Below are 20,026 nucleotides of genomic sequence, written 5' to 3'. Positions count from 1 at the left end.
ACCTGTTATCTAAAAAAGTTAAACCCATAGAAGCAGTAGAATGCTGGTTGCCAGGGGCTGGGGGAGGGAGAAACGGGGAGCTGCCGCTCAGTAGGTATAAAGTGTCAGTTACGCAAAATAAGTTCTAGAGATCTGCTATTCAATGTGGTGCCTATAGTCAATACCGTATTGTGCACATAAAAATTTGCTAGGTGAGTAGATGCCATGTTAAGAATTCTTACAATTGGGGCGCCTGGGCAGCTCAGTCAGTTAAGTGTCTGGCTCCTGATTTCAGCTCAGGTCATGATCTCAGGGTTGTGAGGTCAAGCCCAATGTCCGGCTCCACTCTGAGCACGAGCCTGCTTAAGATTCTCTCTCCCTCTCCTTTTGCCTCTCCCTCTCCTCCCTCACTAAAATACGATTTTTTTTATCATTTTCTTGTAATAAATAAGAATTCTTACAATAAAAAATAGAAGTGAATACAAATTCTCAACCTCACTGGTAATCAAAACCATGCAAATCAAAGGAAAAAAAGAGAAGGGGGAAATGGAGATCCTAACACCAAGATGAAGTTCCTTCCAGACTGAGAAGGCCATTAACCGTGATTACCCACATGCTTCCTAAGAACAGCACTGCCCACCCCCCCCAGTTTTGAAGGAGGCTAATTAGCCAGATTGAGTCCTGTCAGCTGAATCACAAAGGAGACTTTTCCCCCATACTCCACATGCTCTTTGGTCACTGAAGTTCAGCTACCTCCAGTATCTGGAATCCTTCAGTGGCCTTTTTCCCCTCTTCCACCTGTGACTAAATGGACCTTTAATCAATTTGCATCATGTAGAAGCAAGCTGCTCTGGAACGAACGGTGTCCCTGTGCTCTCAGTGCTGGTGGAGGGAGGTACACTGTGGTCTCTCCAAGGAGCCGGCTCCTAACAGAAGGCATGACAGGCGCTTTATAACCCCAGAGCACTGTGATTGCAAGCTCCGGGCCTGCATGAGGCTGGCAGGGAAAACCTGCACATCAGGAACAGGAGAGCCAGGCCCCTCGTGGAGCACACAGTTGTCTGGCTGAAAGCTGCAGAACCTGCTCCAACGCGCCAGCTGGGGGGAGGGAATGAATCACACAATAACACCGAATGCGCTCACCTCTCCGGGGGCCGCACATCTACGAGCAGCCTGGTTCCTGATCTCCAGCATGTCCAACTGGGGCCATGAGCCAGCTTGCACGGCTGGAGGGAATTGGGTTTTCTCCTTCTTCCAGATTATCACTTGGTCTGCTGCGTTACAAACACCCTAATATAGAGAGGGAAGCAACACGGTCCACGGGCGAAGGTGGTCGAGAACCTTGTGGAAGTAGAAATCACCAAGGCCTTGGCTCCTCCTTCTCCACCGATTGCTCAGTGTCCTTACCTGTAAGCTGGGAAGAGTGGCAGCTGGTCTCATCTCTCTCACACGTGGGCTACTAGGCTGGGCCAGCAATTCCTACCACTTAGAAACTTCTCCTGTGCTCCATACCACCTTCAGTCACCCGGGGCAAGCCCCGAGGTAACACGGGGTTAGTTAATCATGTCAGGAGTTAGCAACATGTGGGTCTTGTTTTGCCCAGTTGAAATGGTCTCTTCCCAGCACCCCCTCCTTCTCCTCCTGTTTGAATAATATTTACCCTTCGTCATCCTTCCAAATAACTATCAAGCCCCTCACCCCCACCACCAAGTTCTGGCCATCCAAGCCATGTGAGCTGATGGGTCACTGAAGGATTCCAGACACTGGAAAGTAGCTGAACTTCAACTTCATATACTTGAACCATCTACTTCTGGCCACCCCATCCGCAGTGAGTTCTTTCTTCCCAGCACTTGTCCCTCCCACTCCTTAAGGGCTTACTTGCTGTGTTATCATCTAATTTTTGCATACACATCTCATCTCTACCACTAAATTATAAACTCCTTAAAGTCAGAGATTATGAAGTATACTCCTGTACGTGCCCTACAATGCCTCCCATCGTGGAATTTATCCTAAGAAAATTATCACAGGCACCTAGATTGATTAGTGGCAACCAATATGTCCACAACAATAACCACTCCAAAAGTTTCTTTTCACCCCATAGAGCTTGAAAGGGCAGTGATAATCTGTTCTTCCCTCACTTACCACTGTCATCTGCTTCCTAATTATATTCTAGGACCCAATTCTCTGGAAAAGGCTATTCTGTTCTCTAGTCCTCCCAAAACTCTGGAGACTGCTGGGCTAGGGAGGACGGGGTGGGGTTGTTGCTAAAAATATCCGATAGGGTAGAACTTGTTTGGCAAAATTCCACATTGCCTTCAATTTCCTCAGAAACAATTATTCTTGGGGCGCCTGGGTGGCTCAGTCAGTTAAGCATCCGCCTTCAGCTCAGGTCATGATCCCATGGTCCTGAGATCAGCCCCGAATCAGGCTTCCTGCTCAGCAGGGAGTCTGCTTCTCCCTCTGCCTGCCCCTCCCACTGTTTGTGCATGTGCACCTGCGTTCTTGCTCTCTCTCTCTCTCTCTCAAATAAATAAAATCTTAAAAAAAAAAAAACCATTCTCAAAAATTTTCAACATCAACAAAACACTGTCTTCTAGGGAATTTTGAAATGAAATGAGTGAAGATGGTGGAACTGTAGAAGAATGGGGAATCATTGACCAGGAAAAAGGCCCCTTAGTGGTGGAGAGGCCACTGATGTAAATGATGCCTGGGTTCAGTGGCCGGCAGGAGATGACAGCTCCATCCAGATGGGGTGGGCTTCATGGCCCATTCCTCACCAATGCTCACCAATGCGCCTCACCAATATTTATTTTAAAGTAGACAAAGCTTTTTGTTCTTCAATCAGAGATCATATGTAAAATGCAAAATCATATGTAAAATGCAGTGTTTAAATCAACATTATGATATGAGTGGTCTATGTCTAATCCTTTCCTTAATGCAGACTTTGATAGAACAATACTTGGAGACTCACCTAAGGAGGAGAATAGAAAAGGAGAAAAAGTCTCCCTTTGGGGCCAACAGTGGATTTTATCCCATTTTTTAGTCCTGATAACATCCACTCTAGAGTAATAATAAATCAACGGAATCAAAAATAGCTCTTTATTCTTGTAGGGTGGGAGGTGGTCTACAAAATACCTTCATCTCCATTACCTAATTTGTTTCCCAGAACAATCGAATAAGCAGAGTTCCCACGGCTATCCAAATCTGAGGGCTCTGTGCCTGACCCATGGCCATTATCCCTTCCTATTTCCATCCAACCAAACCTCTCTAGAGAGCCCACATGTAGGGTTCTGTGCTGGGCACCACTGCAAACAATGATGTCCCAGACTCAATCCGCTCTAGGATAGCAGCCATGTGGACAAAGACCTCCAGAACAAGGTGGGGAGTAAGGACTGCCTCTTGGTAAAGGGAAAGGAAATAATCAGAGAATGACTGAGCTGCAGTCTTCCCTCAAGATTTTGGACACTTGGGTGCCATTGTTTTCTGACACTTATTATAGCCGAGAAGTCAGAGACTATGCTGATTCCTTCTGTTTTATGCAATCTCTCCTTTTACTTTTTGCACATAGGCAAACTTTATTCCTGTAGCTTTGCAATTCAAAATTTCACCCTGAGGTCACTTTTCAGTGATTTTGCTGACAATATAGAAGGTTTTCAATCAGCCTATTCAAATTTTTTTCAACTCAAAGTTTTCTTTAAGTTTAAATATATTGTTAGTTATTGCTTCAATTTGGAATGTTCCGGTACATCCTCAGGTACATATAAAATGATTAATTTGGCTCTCTATTCTCCACTGTATCAATATATATATTTACCTGTACATCTACATATATCTGTACATACACATACATACACGTATATATGGATGTTCAAGTACATATGTCATCTGATATGCATAGGTATCTTACCTGTCATCTTTATTATCTCTTTGTCCTTTTCCTCTGAATTCTGAGAAAGCTATTCTGCCTTCCACATCATTGATTTGATATTCAGTAATGTCCATTCTTCTCATTATTGCCTCTAATGAGAATTTAAATTCTACTTCATTCTTAATTTTTTTTATCTTTTCTTATTACATCAGTTGTCCTGATTATATGTCTGGTTGTTCTTTCTTTATAATTTTCTGCTTCTGCTTCATAGCTATCATGTTTTCTAGCTTTTTATTGAGGTAAATAGTTATTAAATTTTCCTTTGTGGTCCTTACAGTAAATAATTTTAATAAGTTTGTTCTTCCTCTGAATTTTTGGATGATATAGCTTCTCACTTATTTTGCAGAAAGTTCTATCTCATAGGAAACATATTCTCGTGGGGTTTTTTAAAATTTATATTAAAACTCAAATGAGGGCCTATCTATCCAGGCCTGCATTTGCCAAGAGATAGGAGTTTGAGTTCTCCTTGACCCAATTCTCTGTTCCATCCAGACCTTATTTAAAATGACTTCTCAGGGCGCCTGGGTGACTCAGTCGATTAAGCATCTGCCTTCGGCTTAGGTCATGATCCCAGGGTCCTGGGATCGAGCCCCATATTGGGCTCCCTGCTCAGTGGGGAGGCTGCTTTTTTTTTTAAGATTTTTATTTATTTATTTGAGAGAGAGATTGAGTGAGAGAGAGAGAGCACAGGAGCAGGAGAAGAGTAAGAAGAGGAAGGAGAAGCAGACTCCCACTGAGCAGGGAGTCCAATGTGGAACTCGATCCCAGGACCCTGAGATCATGACCTGAGCCGAAGGCAAGATGCTTAACCGACTGAGCCACCCAGGCGCCCCAAGGGAGACTGCTTCTCCCTCTCCCTCTGCCCCTCCCCCCGCTGGTGCTCGCTCTCTCGCGCGCGCGCGTGCTCTCTCTCCCTCTCAAATAAATAAATAAAATCTTAAAAAATAAAATAAAATAAAATGACTTCTCAAATCCACAGGTTGTTGTGCATAATTCAAACCAGTTTCCAGTCTTGAGTGGTCTTTCTTCTAGAGGAGCTCTGCCAGGCTTCTTCACATTGTCCCCAAGTCTGACTGGCTACTTCTCCAACGTACTGAACAAATGGAGTAAATAAAAACCTTTCTGCATCTGCCTTCAGCCCATTACTCATGGGGTCAGTACCAACAAGGATATCATGAACCCCACAAGTCCCCCACCACCACCACTCCCTGCCCACAGAGCTCCCAGCCTCTGAGTGGAAGTATTACACTGAAAGCAAGAAAGGAGATTGTATTGTGACAACATTAAATTACTAGCCCGTCAGCCATGCAGTAATGGAGATGGATGGACAGTTTTCTGGTTGATACCAATCTCACATTTCGCACATGGGTAGCCCACATGAAGTGGTCACAAACGGTATTTTGTACTTACTTTTAGGAAGGTAGCCTTAGTTCATTTCTAAGCAGAGGCAGCTGCTGATTGTGTTTTTCAACTCAGTTCTTCAGCCACGTAGTTTGTGAAAAGTTCTCTCAAGTTCTGGCAATGGATTAACTGTCGGTCATAGTCCCCATTATTTTGTAATGTCTTCTGGGATACTTTATTCAGAAGCTGAGAAAGGTTATGTAGGGACCATTTAGACCCCACTCAGCAAGCACATGGTTTTTATAGAGGCTTCTTCTCTTTAGCATCAGAACTTAACTGCAAGAATGATCTCCAAAGCTGAGGAGATAGCAGGACAGGGAATATGAGGGCTGGAAAAATTCATTCCATTCCTCCTGGGTCTGTACACTGTCTCATCTATTGGGTAGGGAACCTAGAATACAAGGATAAGGACTTTAACTTTTTAGTATTTATCCCACCTGCCCTTGAAAGAATGCTTCCATGAGCACCAGACCAGATTCTATGCCTGAAAATTTAGTGATAATCAAACCAAAAATAAAAACAAAGATAAATATGAAGTTTCAACCAGGACTAAGATCTCTAGACTCAAGATCTACCTCTATTCCCATGTGGCTGTTTGACTTTGGGAAAATTCCTTTACCTTAAGCATTGGGGGCACTCATTCATTTAAAAAGTCACTGCTCTAAATAAATGGTTCTCAACCAGGAAAGATGTTGCTGACAGGACTGGACCACACACAATGACTGTGGAAGCAGATAAAGGATTTCAAACCCCTAAATCTTTGCCCAAAGTGGCAGTCAGGTCTAAAATTCTATGATTTTATGAAAACCGAATTCAGCAAATGAGAAGTAGAGTTCTGGGTAATATTTGGTCCTACATTCCAAAGGCCTATAACTTTCCTGAACTGCCAGGAAATGCTCTTGCCAAGATTTCTGGAATGGCTTAGCCCAAGATTACTTTAGGGCTGGTGTATGCTTTCCAAAGTGGTAATGTTCTCTAGAGTGCCAAACCAGCTGTGCTGGATTCAAACATGACAAACAATAAATGTAAAACCCATTAAAACCAACCAGGCATAAAGTAGTTTAGGCCAATATATACTGCACAGAATAGATACTGTTACCTCATTTTCTTCTCTTTCCAGCAGAGTGGGGAAAGGGAGAGAAAACCTAGGACTCTTGTATTTCAACAAGGGGGAAATGGCGCCCTCTCATGGAACCTTTACTGGGTCTCCTCCCTCTGTAAGTCACACACGGTGCCGCCTCGTAGGGTTGGTCACTGATACGGGCTATGATGTAAAAGGCATTATTTATGTTATATACCGAACATCCTAGACAACCAGACACAGCAACTCTTGTACATACACATGCGAATATATGTATGCACATACCCAACATAGACACATACGCATATCCATACACATACACTCAACACATACACACATACCCAGGCACACATACATGCAAGTACCCCCAACAAATACACCCATATATAAACCCTAATGCATACATGTAAATACAAGCACATACATCTCATACAGCACATATATACCTAACACATACACATCCATACATAAGAGTATACATGCACCACACAGGAGCACGTGTATATGTTGAAATATCTATGTTCATAATAAGCATGCATATACATACACATGTTCATATCACAAGCACATATGTACAAACATATAAAGTTATGCATCTGCACATGTGTTTACAGGCCGACTCCATGAGAGTAAATTATAATTAATCAATAAGAACAATAGTAACTTTATTGAGCACTCACTCTGTGCCAGGCACTTTTCTAAATAATTTGCATGTATCAAACCACTTAAAACGAAAAAAATTCAATGAGATAGGTCCTATTTTTAATCCCCATTTTACTGATGAACAAACTGCAGCAAAGGAAGGTTCGTTGCTGAACCTGGGCCTGTGGTCACAGAGCAAATAGAGATTAGAGCCCTGACCTGAATAGGGTCCCTACTCTCACAGCTCTGTGAAAACCAGTGAATTATATCTAACGTATTAGGGAGTATTTCTGATACGAGAAGCATGTCATCTTAGTAAGAAAATGGTTTGTGACCACGTCTGTGATGCAATAAAGTCGGACAGTGATGGCCTCTCAACAGCCCTTTCAAAATGTTTTATTCCTTTCCTGATGCCTCTTCTAAGTACTCATGCCCCCCCTTACCATTCCTGCCTCTCCCCTCCCCCCCCCACACACACACTCATACACTCTCATTCTGGCAGTCTTTCATACCTTCACCTTATGTATCCACATATATTACGGATAGTTATTTATAATTATATCCGATATGTATTGAGTGTCTGCTGTATAGAAGATGCTTTTCATGTATTTTTATATTATTTCATTCTCATAGCATCCCCAAAAGGTACTTAGTATTGTTCCCATTGTATAAGAAGAGACTTCAGCACAGAGAGAAGGAAATTCACTCAAAGACCCACAACTAGAAAATGGCAGCACGGTTGTGAAAACCAGGCTTTCCGGTTCCAGAGCTCACCACCTCTTCACGATGTCACCCGTTTCCCTCTTTTCACCCCATAAAAGTTACTGCCACAGATCACAGCAATGGTGAAAGATATAATCCAGTGAGCAAAAAGATTTAAAAATTTTTTGGGATCCAACTGCTGAATTCAGTAGTAAGTAATACAAGTCACGTAAAAGGTCATGTTTGGGAGAAGGAATTTTTATACAAGTGATAGGGGGCTTACAAAATTATCGGAAGGCCTGAAGGAGCAGGGACTAGGCTGGGCCTGACTCCCAAAACACCACTGCCAAACTACCCACTGGGGTAACGACCACCTCCAGCACAGCCAGCAACCTGCAATTAGGAAGATGCTGTTCCAGCTGTTGGCTCCCAGGTCACACCTGCAGGTGGCGATCTGAGAATCAGGAGGCCCCTTTAGAATGGTTGGCTCTGAAGAAAGGCCATGCCTGCTGGACTCCTGGGAGCAAAACAGACACCTCCTGAAACACCACCACTCTCCCTTCCGAGCTGATGTCCGACTTTCAGTCTCCTCTGACAGCACCCAGTTGGTGGAACCCAAATCATATCCAAATCCATAATGCAAGGAAGCCTGGGAAAGAAAGTTTATAGTTTTCCAGCCTCTGCAGGACACAAGGCCCACAAGAAAGAGCAAAACAGACGTTGAGAGACCTAACCTACAGTTCCCACCCCATCATTTTTAGCAGAAAGGAGTGAATCTCTAAAAGAGGGATTTCTGAAAATGTATGATATTCAACTAAGGGAGCCTCTCAGTCATCTGGCAAGTAGCCCTGTAAAAGAAAGAACCTGATTCTATCCATTGGCGAAACCAGCTTTGCCCTGGGAACTTCTAAATATTGCACTTGCGACAAGGATGACCTTCAAAGATTGTTGTCGTTAAAGCTGTCACAAGAGCCGGGGATTACCAGCCGACCCACGCCCAGTCTCAAATTTGGAGTGCATCTTTCCCATCGCTGAGAGAAGACAGATGGGTGCTAAATGCCCCTCAGCGGGCTGGAAGAGGTCAAGCACTTCCTGAGGGCTCTCATTTACTGACCTCTCACCACTTGGCTCCTGCCCAACACTTGGTATTTTCGATCTGCACACTAAGGACTTGGCAGGGAGGGAAGCCACCCCAATCCAAACCAGGCAAGATGAAACACTTCCCTCTCCCAGTTCAGAAGAAAAAAAAAAAGTGTTATGATAACTCCCTTCTTCCAAAATCACCTTTATTTTAATCAGTTTGTGTTTGCCTAACTGTGTCTGATGGGCTACAAAGTCGATGCGACAAGTCAAAGCAACTAAACAGTTATTTGAGTGAGTGAACTTTAAAAAGAAAAAAGGAAAGAAAATTTGTTTTTGAATAGCTTCCATGGATCAAACACTGTTCTAGACAATCTATTGTATATGTTACTTGATAAATCCTCACACCAAATCTATAAAACAATTATTACTCTCTCAATTTTCCAGTGGGGAAACTGAGGCTCAGAAACTGAGCAACTTGCTTCAGGTACACAGCCACTATGCTGTGGAGCTGGGATTCAGACCTAAATCTCTGATTTCACAACCCTTGTGGCTCTCATTACATGGGTATTTCTCCGCCCTTTTTAGCCATATCCCACCCTAAAAACTCTGCCAAACATCCTTTCCGTGGCTTATGCTACAAAAATAATGGGCACTCACTTCATTTTCCAAATATGACTACATATTTCACTTTCAAATATATAATTATTATATGATCATATTAACTCTAATCCTCCTAACTATTACACACCCAACTGTTCCAAGGGTTTCAATGATACACCTTTTCCCTCACTACTACTATTATGCTGTAAAGGATTAAAATAACATTGGCCAATGAAAAACACTTGAAAGGGAAGTAGAGGCAATTTCTAAATGAAGAGTCATGACATTTGTAAACACAGTCACCTTAAAATAAGATATTCTGAATTGAAGTTTGAATTTCTTGGAAGTTGGCTTCTTCCTTTATACATTTATGATATCCCATATACTTCAAGAATTGTGAAGATGAATTATAAATTATATGCTGTGCAAAATGCCTTTTAAGTTGGAAGACGGTACAAAAGAAGATAAAGTGTTTACTTTTGGATAATATTTGGGTAGTATTTTGGGATAATAAGACAGCTAAATTCTTTCCTGTGACTTGAATAAACCAATACTCATATTAAAAAGCAGTTGCTTTTTATCTCTGAAAGATATTTGTCTCAATTCTATGGACATAAATTTCTAGAGAATGGAGATTTTTGTGTTGTTTTCTTTTGTTTACACTGGAACCAAGAAGTGTAGCCGCAGTGAAAGAAAGAGCACACATTTGGAGTCAGAAATCCTGGACATGAATCCAGTTCCTCCACACACTTACTTTCATCAAGGCTTCTGATAAGAATTGTGTGAGACAAAGTATATGAAAGCTCTATACACACATAGTAATGATTACATTACACACACAGGTTGTAGAGGCTGCATGTGACTTGCTTCCCACAGCTTCATCCCTGAAATATTAAGATGAAATTCTTGTATCTCTGTAGTTTCTATTTTGAACATTTACATCCCAATACAATTCACCCAGCAAAGACAAGATTTTTTTGAAATTACACGTAGCCCTGTTCAGCAGGAGCGGTACTGAGAGTTGGCTCTCAGCAGCGCCACCTACTGGGTTGGGAAGCAAGTCACATGCAACTTCTACAATCGGTGTGGGTGGTAATTCTGATTTCTCCAAGTTACTGAGACACTTACACAACTTAATACTAACGTCTGAAGTGTACTCTACATGTTGAGGTATATTAAAGAAAGGAAGTTGATTTTATTCATCCACTTAATGTTTATTAAAAATGTAAAAAATGATGTATTATTCCTTTCAAAAATATTTTTAAAAAACACTTTTAACAGACCTTGTACTCTTAGAATATGAGAAAAGCATGCTTCCAAAAATGTTTAAAATACCCTTTATATACATATATCTAGGAATGTGTGTGGGAAAGTTAATATTAATACTAATCGTAAGCAAAATATGTTAGCAAATATTGTCCCCCAAATGGCAAAAATTATATCTTTAGTCACAGATTCCAAAGAACATGAAATATTTTTTTAGAAAGTGACAAAAAATATAAGGAAAATGTATATAACTTGATGGGATGGATACTGATGCAAAAAAATATATGAATAGTCATGAAGTGTCAAGAATAAAAGCACACACACACACACACACACACAAACTGCAAGTTTTGTGATGTATTTTTCTGCGGCTACAAATACAGTTGAGAGTTACCTTTATCTGCATTGAAAAGGTGGTAAAGGAGAATATGTCCCCAATGGCCCCAGGTAATTTGCCAATATCTGCCCTGGGCTAATTCTTTCATTTAAAAAAGGTAATAGATTCATGACAGTCCCTGTATCCTGGAGAGCAGATGCCCACCAAGCTCAATTTCATAGCTAATATGTGAATTCTGAGATTTGGTTTTTATTCTCTACTAATAATTTTTAAGTCTGAAATAATTCAAACATATGGAAAAGTATAGAGAATAATGAACACACAAGAACCCACATGAACACATGTTGACATTTTTCCAATATGCTTCAAATATTGCTTTGTCTCCGTTTTATTTTGTTTTTAAAAACAAAATATTGCAGGGGCGCCTGGGTGACTCAGTCGTTAAGTGTCTGCCTTCGGCTCAGGTCATGATCCCAGGGTCCTGGGATCGAGCCCCGCATCGGGCTCCCTGCTTGGCGGGAAGCCTGCTTCTCCCTCTCCCACTCCCCCTGCTTGTGTTCCCTCTCTCGCCATCTCTCTCTGTGTGTCAAATAAATAAAACCTTTAAAAAAAAAATTGCAGAAATTGTTGAAGCCCTCTATTAACAACCCCCCCATCCCATTTCCTTTCTTCCTACCCAGAAGTAATCACAATTGTATAGTCATGGGTGTTTCAAGTTTAAAGAAATGCTATCATAATGCATAAAACATTCAGCAACTTGCTTTTTCACTCAACAGTTTTAAGCATTTATTGATAAATGTGGTCCCAGTTCATCCACCTATATTGTAGTATTCTCATGTATTCTTATACCATGTTTTATTTTTCCATGTCTCATTGATGAGTATTTTGGTTATTACAACATGCCCTGATTACAAACAGGGCTTTAATTTAAATGATCATGCATGGCTTTTTAAATACATTTGCAAAAGTTTCTCTAGGATATAGGTATAAATCTGCATATATGAGTAGGCATGCCTTAACCTTTAGTAGCTATTGCCAGATTAACCATGGAAGTAGTTGTATCAATTTATACTCCCACTAGTATGGGAGTCACCACTATTCCATATCCTTTCCAACACTTGGTATTGCCAGACTTTTAAAATGTTTGCCAATCCTGTGGTGCCTGGGTGGCTCAGTCAGTTTCTACCTGCAGCTCAGGTCAGGATCCCAGGTTCCTGAGATCGAGCCCCACGTGGGGCTCCATGCTTAGTGGGGAGTCGGCTTCTCCCTTTGCCCCTCCCCCATTTGTGCTCACTCTCTCCCTCTCTCTTTCTCAAATAAATAAATAAAATCTATTAAAAAAATGTTTGCCAATCCTATGAAATGATGCTTCATTTTGCTTTGGTTTGTATATTTTTGTTCACTACTGGGATTGAGCACTTTTTCATTTGTTTATGGTCCATTCAGGTTTACTCTTTGTGAACCATCTATTCATATTCTTTGTCTATTTTTATATTGAAATCTTTGTTCTTCACTCATTGATTTCTATGTTATTTACATATTCTAGAACTAATCTTTTGTCAGTATGTATGTCTTTTCATAGTCTGTGACTTGTATTTTCAGTTTATTTGTCATTTTCTATACAAAAAAGTGTTTTCGCTGGAACCAAATTTAGCAATGTTTTCCCTTGTAGTTTGGCTTTTGGCATGTGGAGAGGCTTTTCTATTCCTAAGGTTATAAGACAGTCTCCTCTATTTTCTTCTAAAGTTTTAAAATTCCATTTTTAACATACAAGTCATTAACCCATATGGATTACTTTTTATAAGTGATTAAACAAGAAATTAGTTTAACTTTTTTCCCATGTGCATAACCAGCACCATTTACTGAATAACCTATCCTTTTCTCAGGGCCACGTAACACCACCTCTATTACACACCAAGTTGTCTTTTTTAAAATAAGTTAGGTATTGCGGCACCTGTGTGGCTCAGTCGTTAAGCGTCTGCCTTTGGCTCAGGTCATGATCCCAGGGTCCTGGGATCGAGCCCCACATCGGGCTCCCTGCTCCACAGGAAGCCTGTTTCTCTCTCTCCCACTCCCCCTGCTTGTGTTCCCTCTCTGGCTGTGTCTCTCTGTCAAATAAATAAATAAAATCTTTAAAAAAAATATGTTAGGTATTTAGTTTCTCTACTTACTTTACTGGTCTATTTGCCTTTCCATAGGTCAATACCACACTAAGTACATACAACTTCATAATAAGTTTAGATATCTGGTAGGAGAAATGCACTGCTCTTCTTCAAAATTATCAGGCTATTCCATACATTTTAGTCATTCATATGAATTTTAAAATTAATTTATCAAAGTCCCCCCAAAATCCTAATTTTTATTTCACTAGAAATACATTTAATTCATAGATTGAGAGAGAATTGATATTAAGATATTGATATATCTTGATATTGACATATAGTCATCTCCTCCATGAACATTTTTTAATTCTCCATTTAATTAAATACTATTTGATGTCCTTAAAAAGCAAAAAGGCCTTGCACCTGTTTTGTTAAAGTTATTCCTAGATACCAAATGGTTTTGGTTCATCTTCTAGATTCTAAGGTTATTTAACATCTCAAAAAAAAACAAAAAAAATTAAAAATTAAGGTTATTTAACATCTCCATCTTCCTCCTCAAAAAGATAAAGATTTTAAGATTCTTGAACTATTCTTTTAAATATATCCCATCTCAGTATGTCTATATACACTTTATTTTCTATGTTCTTTATGTGTACAGACCAAAATTAATTATTCTTACAGTCCATACTTAAAATTTACTGACATTTTATCTTTTTTATGTTCACTGCAGTTTCTTAGTTTCTTGCCTCTACACCTTCCTCTGGGTTTACTTTTACTTTTACTTTTGGTTCTTTTAATACTTCTTTAGTTTAGATTCATCTCTTAGTACTTGTATTACCATGAAGTTTTATTTTGTGTAATAACTTAGGGTGTACAATTCTAAATTGACAATTATTTTTCCCTGACACTCCAGAGATAGTTTTTTCAGTTTAATTCAGTGTCTTGTTACTGATCAGATCTTTGCCATTGGTCTAATTGTCATTCAGTTGTAAGAAAGCTGACTTTGCTCTCTTGTAATTAAATTTTGTTTTTTAAGATTTTTTAATTCTTTATTCAGCAATAATATGGGTAGATGTGGATTTTTTTATTTATTTGATCTGGGGACCTTTGTCTTTTCTTCGGTTCTGGAAAAATCTCAGCCATTAGCTTTCAAATATTGCTTTTATGTCCTCTTTCCCTCTTTGTTAGATACAGACCGGAACCCGTCAACCTATCTTCCATATCTCTTAACTGTCTTTTCATATCTTCAGAATGTGCTTTCTGGGTGAGTTCTTCTATATTACAGTTTGATAATGCTCTCTTTCATTAGGTCAGTGGCTACTTTTATTTTCAATATTTGTATTGCTTTATTTTTATATCTACCTGATATCATTTCATATCTCCATGTTTTATTTAAGAATTTGTCTCTTTTTTTTTTTTTAAAGTAAATGTTATTATGTCTCCATGCATCTCCTTGAGGGTCCTTGACATACTACTAAACTACTGAAGTGTTTGTTAAAGCTGGCTTCTAAAGCTGCTTTATTATTTTCATTTCAAGTGAGGTGAATTCCTCTTTTTCACCTCTCATCATTGATTATATTATTGGTTGCCTTTCTCATCTCTTCCTTTGGGATTTTATTTGCCAGCTTATTTTTGTACGGAAGTTGCTTTTCTTTTTTCCTTTTCCTCTTCTCCACCCCTTCCTGTCCAGAGGTTTCATGGTTACTTACTCCCAGATCGGAATTAAGAGTATTGACAGATAAGAGTTATGACCTAGAGTGGTATTAAGAAGATGGCAGATATGCATCTGGAGAGCACCTTGATTCAGTTCTTGGTGAAGAGTCTGGATCTGAGTCACTTTCTAGGCATTGGTTTCAGCCTAAGGCACTGATCAGCAGCAGGGTTTTTTCTTCCAGATTTAACAAGAAGTGAAAGTACTACCAGGGCCCTGGTTTCAAATGTTTAGCCTGACTTTTTTCCCACGTTGTGGGAAAATTTTAATACCACCAGCCCAGAGGGATCAAACTTCCAGCCACCAAGCATGCATCCAGCCCTGATTCCAGTCAGCCCAGGGTTTCAGCCTCGCTACCATTTAGTGTTCCTGATTCAGATTTTGTCCATGAGATATTTACTCTGTTCTTTAGCATATGGATGATTTTAATTTTTCCTTTTAAATATGTTATCCTTCATTGGAGAAAAAAGGGAGTGCCTTAAACACACACAGCCAATTTTACTAAAAGTCTTTCCTCAATTCTCGTATTACATTATTAAGGAGTCAGTGCTTAGGCTTTAAGTTCCAAAGATATTTCTTTAAGTAGTCTGAACAATCTACACCTGGCTAATATCTTCACTGATTCCATGGGAAAGTTAGTATCTACTTAATTCAACAAATATTGCATTGTCGGAGTACTGAAGAATCTAGTCGAGATCATTTCTGAGTTTCTGGCTGAGGACATTAAATTCTAAGACTAGTAAAAACATGGCACCACCTTTACCACTATTCCCTCCAAATCCATAACAGATATCACAAATTAATCATGCTCTTCTTCCCTGCTTAGCCCTGAAGGAGCCTCAGAACACTTCTCAACACACAGCACAGTCAACTCACTTGAATCCATCAGTGCCAATCCAAGAAATGAAACCTATTTTCCATGTCCAACTCAAGACAATAAAAATCAAGAGTGTGGCCAAAACAAGAGTTGCATGTATAAGAAGTCATTATGACAAAATATTAGCTCCATTTAATAAGACATGATGTGATTAATACTGTCAATTATGAAATAATATGAAGTGTATCTGTTGAGAATAGGCAAAGGGAGAATGTGTTGTCTTTATTCGTTCGTTTGTTTTACTTTACAGCCTAAGTAAACCTCATTAAAATCTACCCCAGTGTGGAAAAAATTAACTTTTAAAAATTAAAATAAGTCAGTGTCTGTTACAAGGATGGCATTCTTTTTAGTCTGGGGTGATATTTTTTCCCCAGGCACAACAATCTCAGCCAAGGGACTCAATATTGCTTAATTTCTTTTGTTCTAACAGCTTTCTTTGCAGTATTTCCCCCGTCCCTTATGTAGTATTCATTATTCAGAATGTTCCAGCTCATATTAGCAGTTTCCATCATAAACCAATGGAATTTCTAAAAATGATGGCAGCATTTCAAATCAGTCTGCAGTCCTTTCCCGATACTCACTGGTAACTCACTGCCACTAAACATTTGGTCTGCAGCTTCCTAGCTTTGCAGCCACGCTTTCTGAAGACTCTATTATTTTAGAGCAATTTTCATCAACTCTGTTTTATTAAATGAATCATAAAATCTCCCTTCATTCATTTCCTTTCTGCGGTAACTTTTGAAAGCACTATAATAGAATAAACTTTTAAAATTTTGCGCTGCCTCTTGTTTCAAAGTTTTTACATCATCAGCTGAGCAAGAATTTCTATCATAAGCTGGGAATTATATCTTCCTGGCTAGAGATGTGAAATATGTAATACATCCAAATAGAAATATTTGGGGGTACTGACTATCTGGTTTTGCCTTCAATGGGGATCAGAGTCTTGCCAGCTATCAAATTGCCAAAAGGGAGTATCTTTAGCTTCAAGACTTGATGAAAACAAAAGAAATTGTCGGGATTACTGAAGGCACATTTGCCGTAAAAAAATCATAAGAAACTTACAAAAATATTTATAGGTAGCAGTGTATAGAGTTTACCAACTGGTAATAAACTTTGACTGTAACAGCTGAGGGGACAGTTGTGGTGGTCATCAGTGACTCTCCATCCCTGTTGTTTCCCTAAATGGTCCTATTTCAGAATCCTTGTTACTCTCACAGATCATTGGTAGGCTTCCGTTATTGAACCCAGGGCGCCACAAAATGATGGAGTTCTCCCTCTCTGCCTCCACACATGGAACCTGGTGTCTGCATAGCAGCCTCATGGTAATTCTGAAAGACATCTGAGCCCTGTGACATTAGAGGGGCAATGGAGCATTGCCTTCTGCTAGCAATGCCCCTGCAAATGGATCCCACATTTGCATTGTACTATGATACGTAGTGTGCAACATCAATACATACTTTCCAACCTCCTCATAAAGATAACTAAGGAGTATCCAGGGCACTATGAATGAAGTCCCCTCATGCCCAGTCATCGGACTGCAGATGTCCTTTCACTGCCACAAGGAACCATCAGAAGTGACTGATCTGTGTTCTGACCTTTCTGACTTCAAGTGTCCTGAATAGTAGAGCAGAATCTTGGCCACAAAAATGAGCTGACTATCGTCAATACCAGTGAAGAGTATTTTCATGGCCCTCTCTAGCTATAAGGAATGTGTAGTCAAAGGAATAGAAATTCACTGAATCAAACAGTAGAAAAGGAAATAGATGATATGGCTGAATCCGATCTATCTTTCATTTCTACTTCTTTCACTAACCCTGAATCTCTCACTCTACTAATGTCCTCCTTCTTTGAACTCCTGCTGCCATACGTTATCACATGGCTATACACTGACCCATATACTCTGCCATTGGTCCCTGCCTTAGGCTTGACTCTGCAGTCTATTTTTGAGAATGCATGCTCCCTAATACACATGAGTCCCTCCCAGCATCTCCCCTCTATCTAGGCACATGTCACATGCTCAATAAATACTATTGTTTGATAGTAGAGCACTCATGATTCACTAAGGATATGATTGACCTTTGTATATTAGTCTTCCCAAAACAAAAGCTAACATGCCACAAAACCAAACTCCCTCAGGTAGAGCCATTGTCAAGCATTTCTTCTTGAAATGGAGTAGATATGGGATAGAAGTTGGACAGTAACCAGCAGACTGTGCCCCTCATCCCACTGCTTAAGACCTGGTCTGCAGCTGTCACCCAAGTTAGTACTGATATGAGTATCTGCATGATGCCAGCATCAGAGTGGATACCACGTCATCGCTGTCAATCTCCCCATGATGATGCCAACATCTTGCATCATCCTTGCATTCCCTCAGGTTGGCTCATGAGCCTTTATCAGGAGTCTGCATCATGGTGGATGTTCAGGGCAGAGCACCTAGTGCTCTACTTTGGGGTGAAGAAAGGCTGACTTTTGATCATTTTCTTTCATAGATTATTCTACAACTGCTTATAAAGAAATGAGCTGTGGGGCCAACTGCAATAAAGCTACTATTAGACCTATGACCCTAACAGAGAGGAAAAGAGACCACTGTGGCCTGCTGTGCCAGTGAAGCATGAAATGAAAGTCTATTCATTTTTTCCTACATAACCCTATAGCAAAAATAAACCAACCATGAGTTCTAACCTCCAAACAAAATGCCATTATTATATCAATCCCCTCTTCAATGAATCTATAGCTCCTTCCATCTATAACAGTGCCCTTCAACTACCCAAATAACATCTCTTTAAAATTAAAACATGATGCAGACTCCAACACAACAATTATACTTTGGTTTATTTATTCAGTCTGCAGATAATGCTTGGTACGCATATAAAGTCACTCATAAATCTTATATAATTCTGCAGTCCCTGGGATGTATGGTCCACTGATTGAAAATGACACTATTCATTTCACAAGTGTTGGCCAAAAGTGAGGATTGTCTTGAATTGCTATATTATTCATCGAAAAGTAAACTCTGTAAGGAAAAGGATCTCATGTGTGTTGTTCAGTTTTATCGCCAGGGCCTGGAATAGTAAGTTAGTAAGTGTCATATAGTAGGCATTAACTAGGCAATTGTTAAATGTTACTTGAACTTATGTAATTTAATTTCATTTTTCATATATTCATGGATTTTTTCTCCAATTAGATTTTGTGTTATTGGACTAAGGGGCTGTTTTATTCATTGCAACCTCCAAAGCATCCAGCATTATGAAGTAGTTGCATCTTAAATATCTGAGCATTTCCCAAAATATCAATATGCCAAAGATTCACAATGCACATTTTGAAGACTTGAGAAGTCCTGGAGTGAAGAATCCCAGTTTTCTTTGTGCAACTAATTTTTCCCAAATTTGAGCATGGTACTTCCTTTTCCCTGGCATATCCATTAATTCCTTTTAGAATAACGTTTCATGATTCATCTACCAGTTTGAAAAGGCAGTCCTTCAAGTCTGTGTCTCTCCATACATAAATGTGGTGTTCACATAATGAAACAGTGGGAAGAAACTTAGTTTAGGTTCCAAAAAAAACAAGTTCTAGCCCTAGTTCTCATATTAACAACATCATTTGGAGCAAATCATTTCATGAGGGGTTATTTTGGGTGGAATTCCTACCAAGGAAAGTAGCTGAAAAATGAGAAAACTAGTCATGAAATCTTTTTTTTCCCATTTTGTAATGTGAACACTGAAAGCCCTGACCATGGAGCTTTGGAATCTGGATTCCCAGCTATCTTAATTTCCACTGTATCTTATAATGTCATTGATTTGCATCTGAAAAGTCACCTTAGAATCATTATATAAGGTGTAACACATCAAAACACCAAGCTGTACACCTTAAATATATTGTTTTTATTTGTCAATCATACCTCAATAAAGCTGGGGGGAGGGGGAAGTCACCCTAATATTGCAATAAGAGATGAGCTGCTATAGAAAGAATATAAGCTAATTGGTGTTGATTGAATAGGCCTCTGCAGGACAAGTGTCTTTCAATATCCATTCTCCTCTCCTTGCTCAGCATCCCTTGGAGCTAGCAAGGCTATATGATTAAATTCTGGCTACAAAATATAAATGGAAATGTCATGTAACACATAGGAACTTCAGCTGGCATTCACCCTTTGCCTCTTTCCCCCCTTGTTCCTCTCTCTCTCTAGCTCCTTGGGATGTCGGTGTGATGGCTCGAGCACACAAGGTCAGGGTCTGTCCCTAGGGACAGCGTATCAGTGAGCAGGAAAGAGGCTGGGTCTCCGAGGGCTTTGTGGCCAGAGCTGTCACAGCTCTGAACGGC

Source organism: Mirounga leonina, unplaced genomic scaffold (assembly GCF_011800145.1).
Source record: "Mirounga leonina isolate KUSES-001 unplaced genomic scaffold, KU_Mleo_1.0 Mir_125, whole genome shotgun sequence".
NCBI classification, from domain to species: Eukaryota; Metazoa; Chordata; class Mammalia; order Carnivora; family Phocidae; genus Mirounga; species Mirounga leonina.
This window is presented reverse-complemented; position numbering follows the sequence as displayed.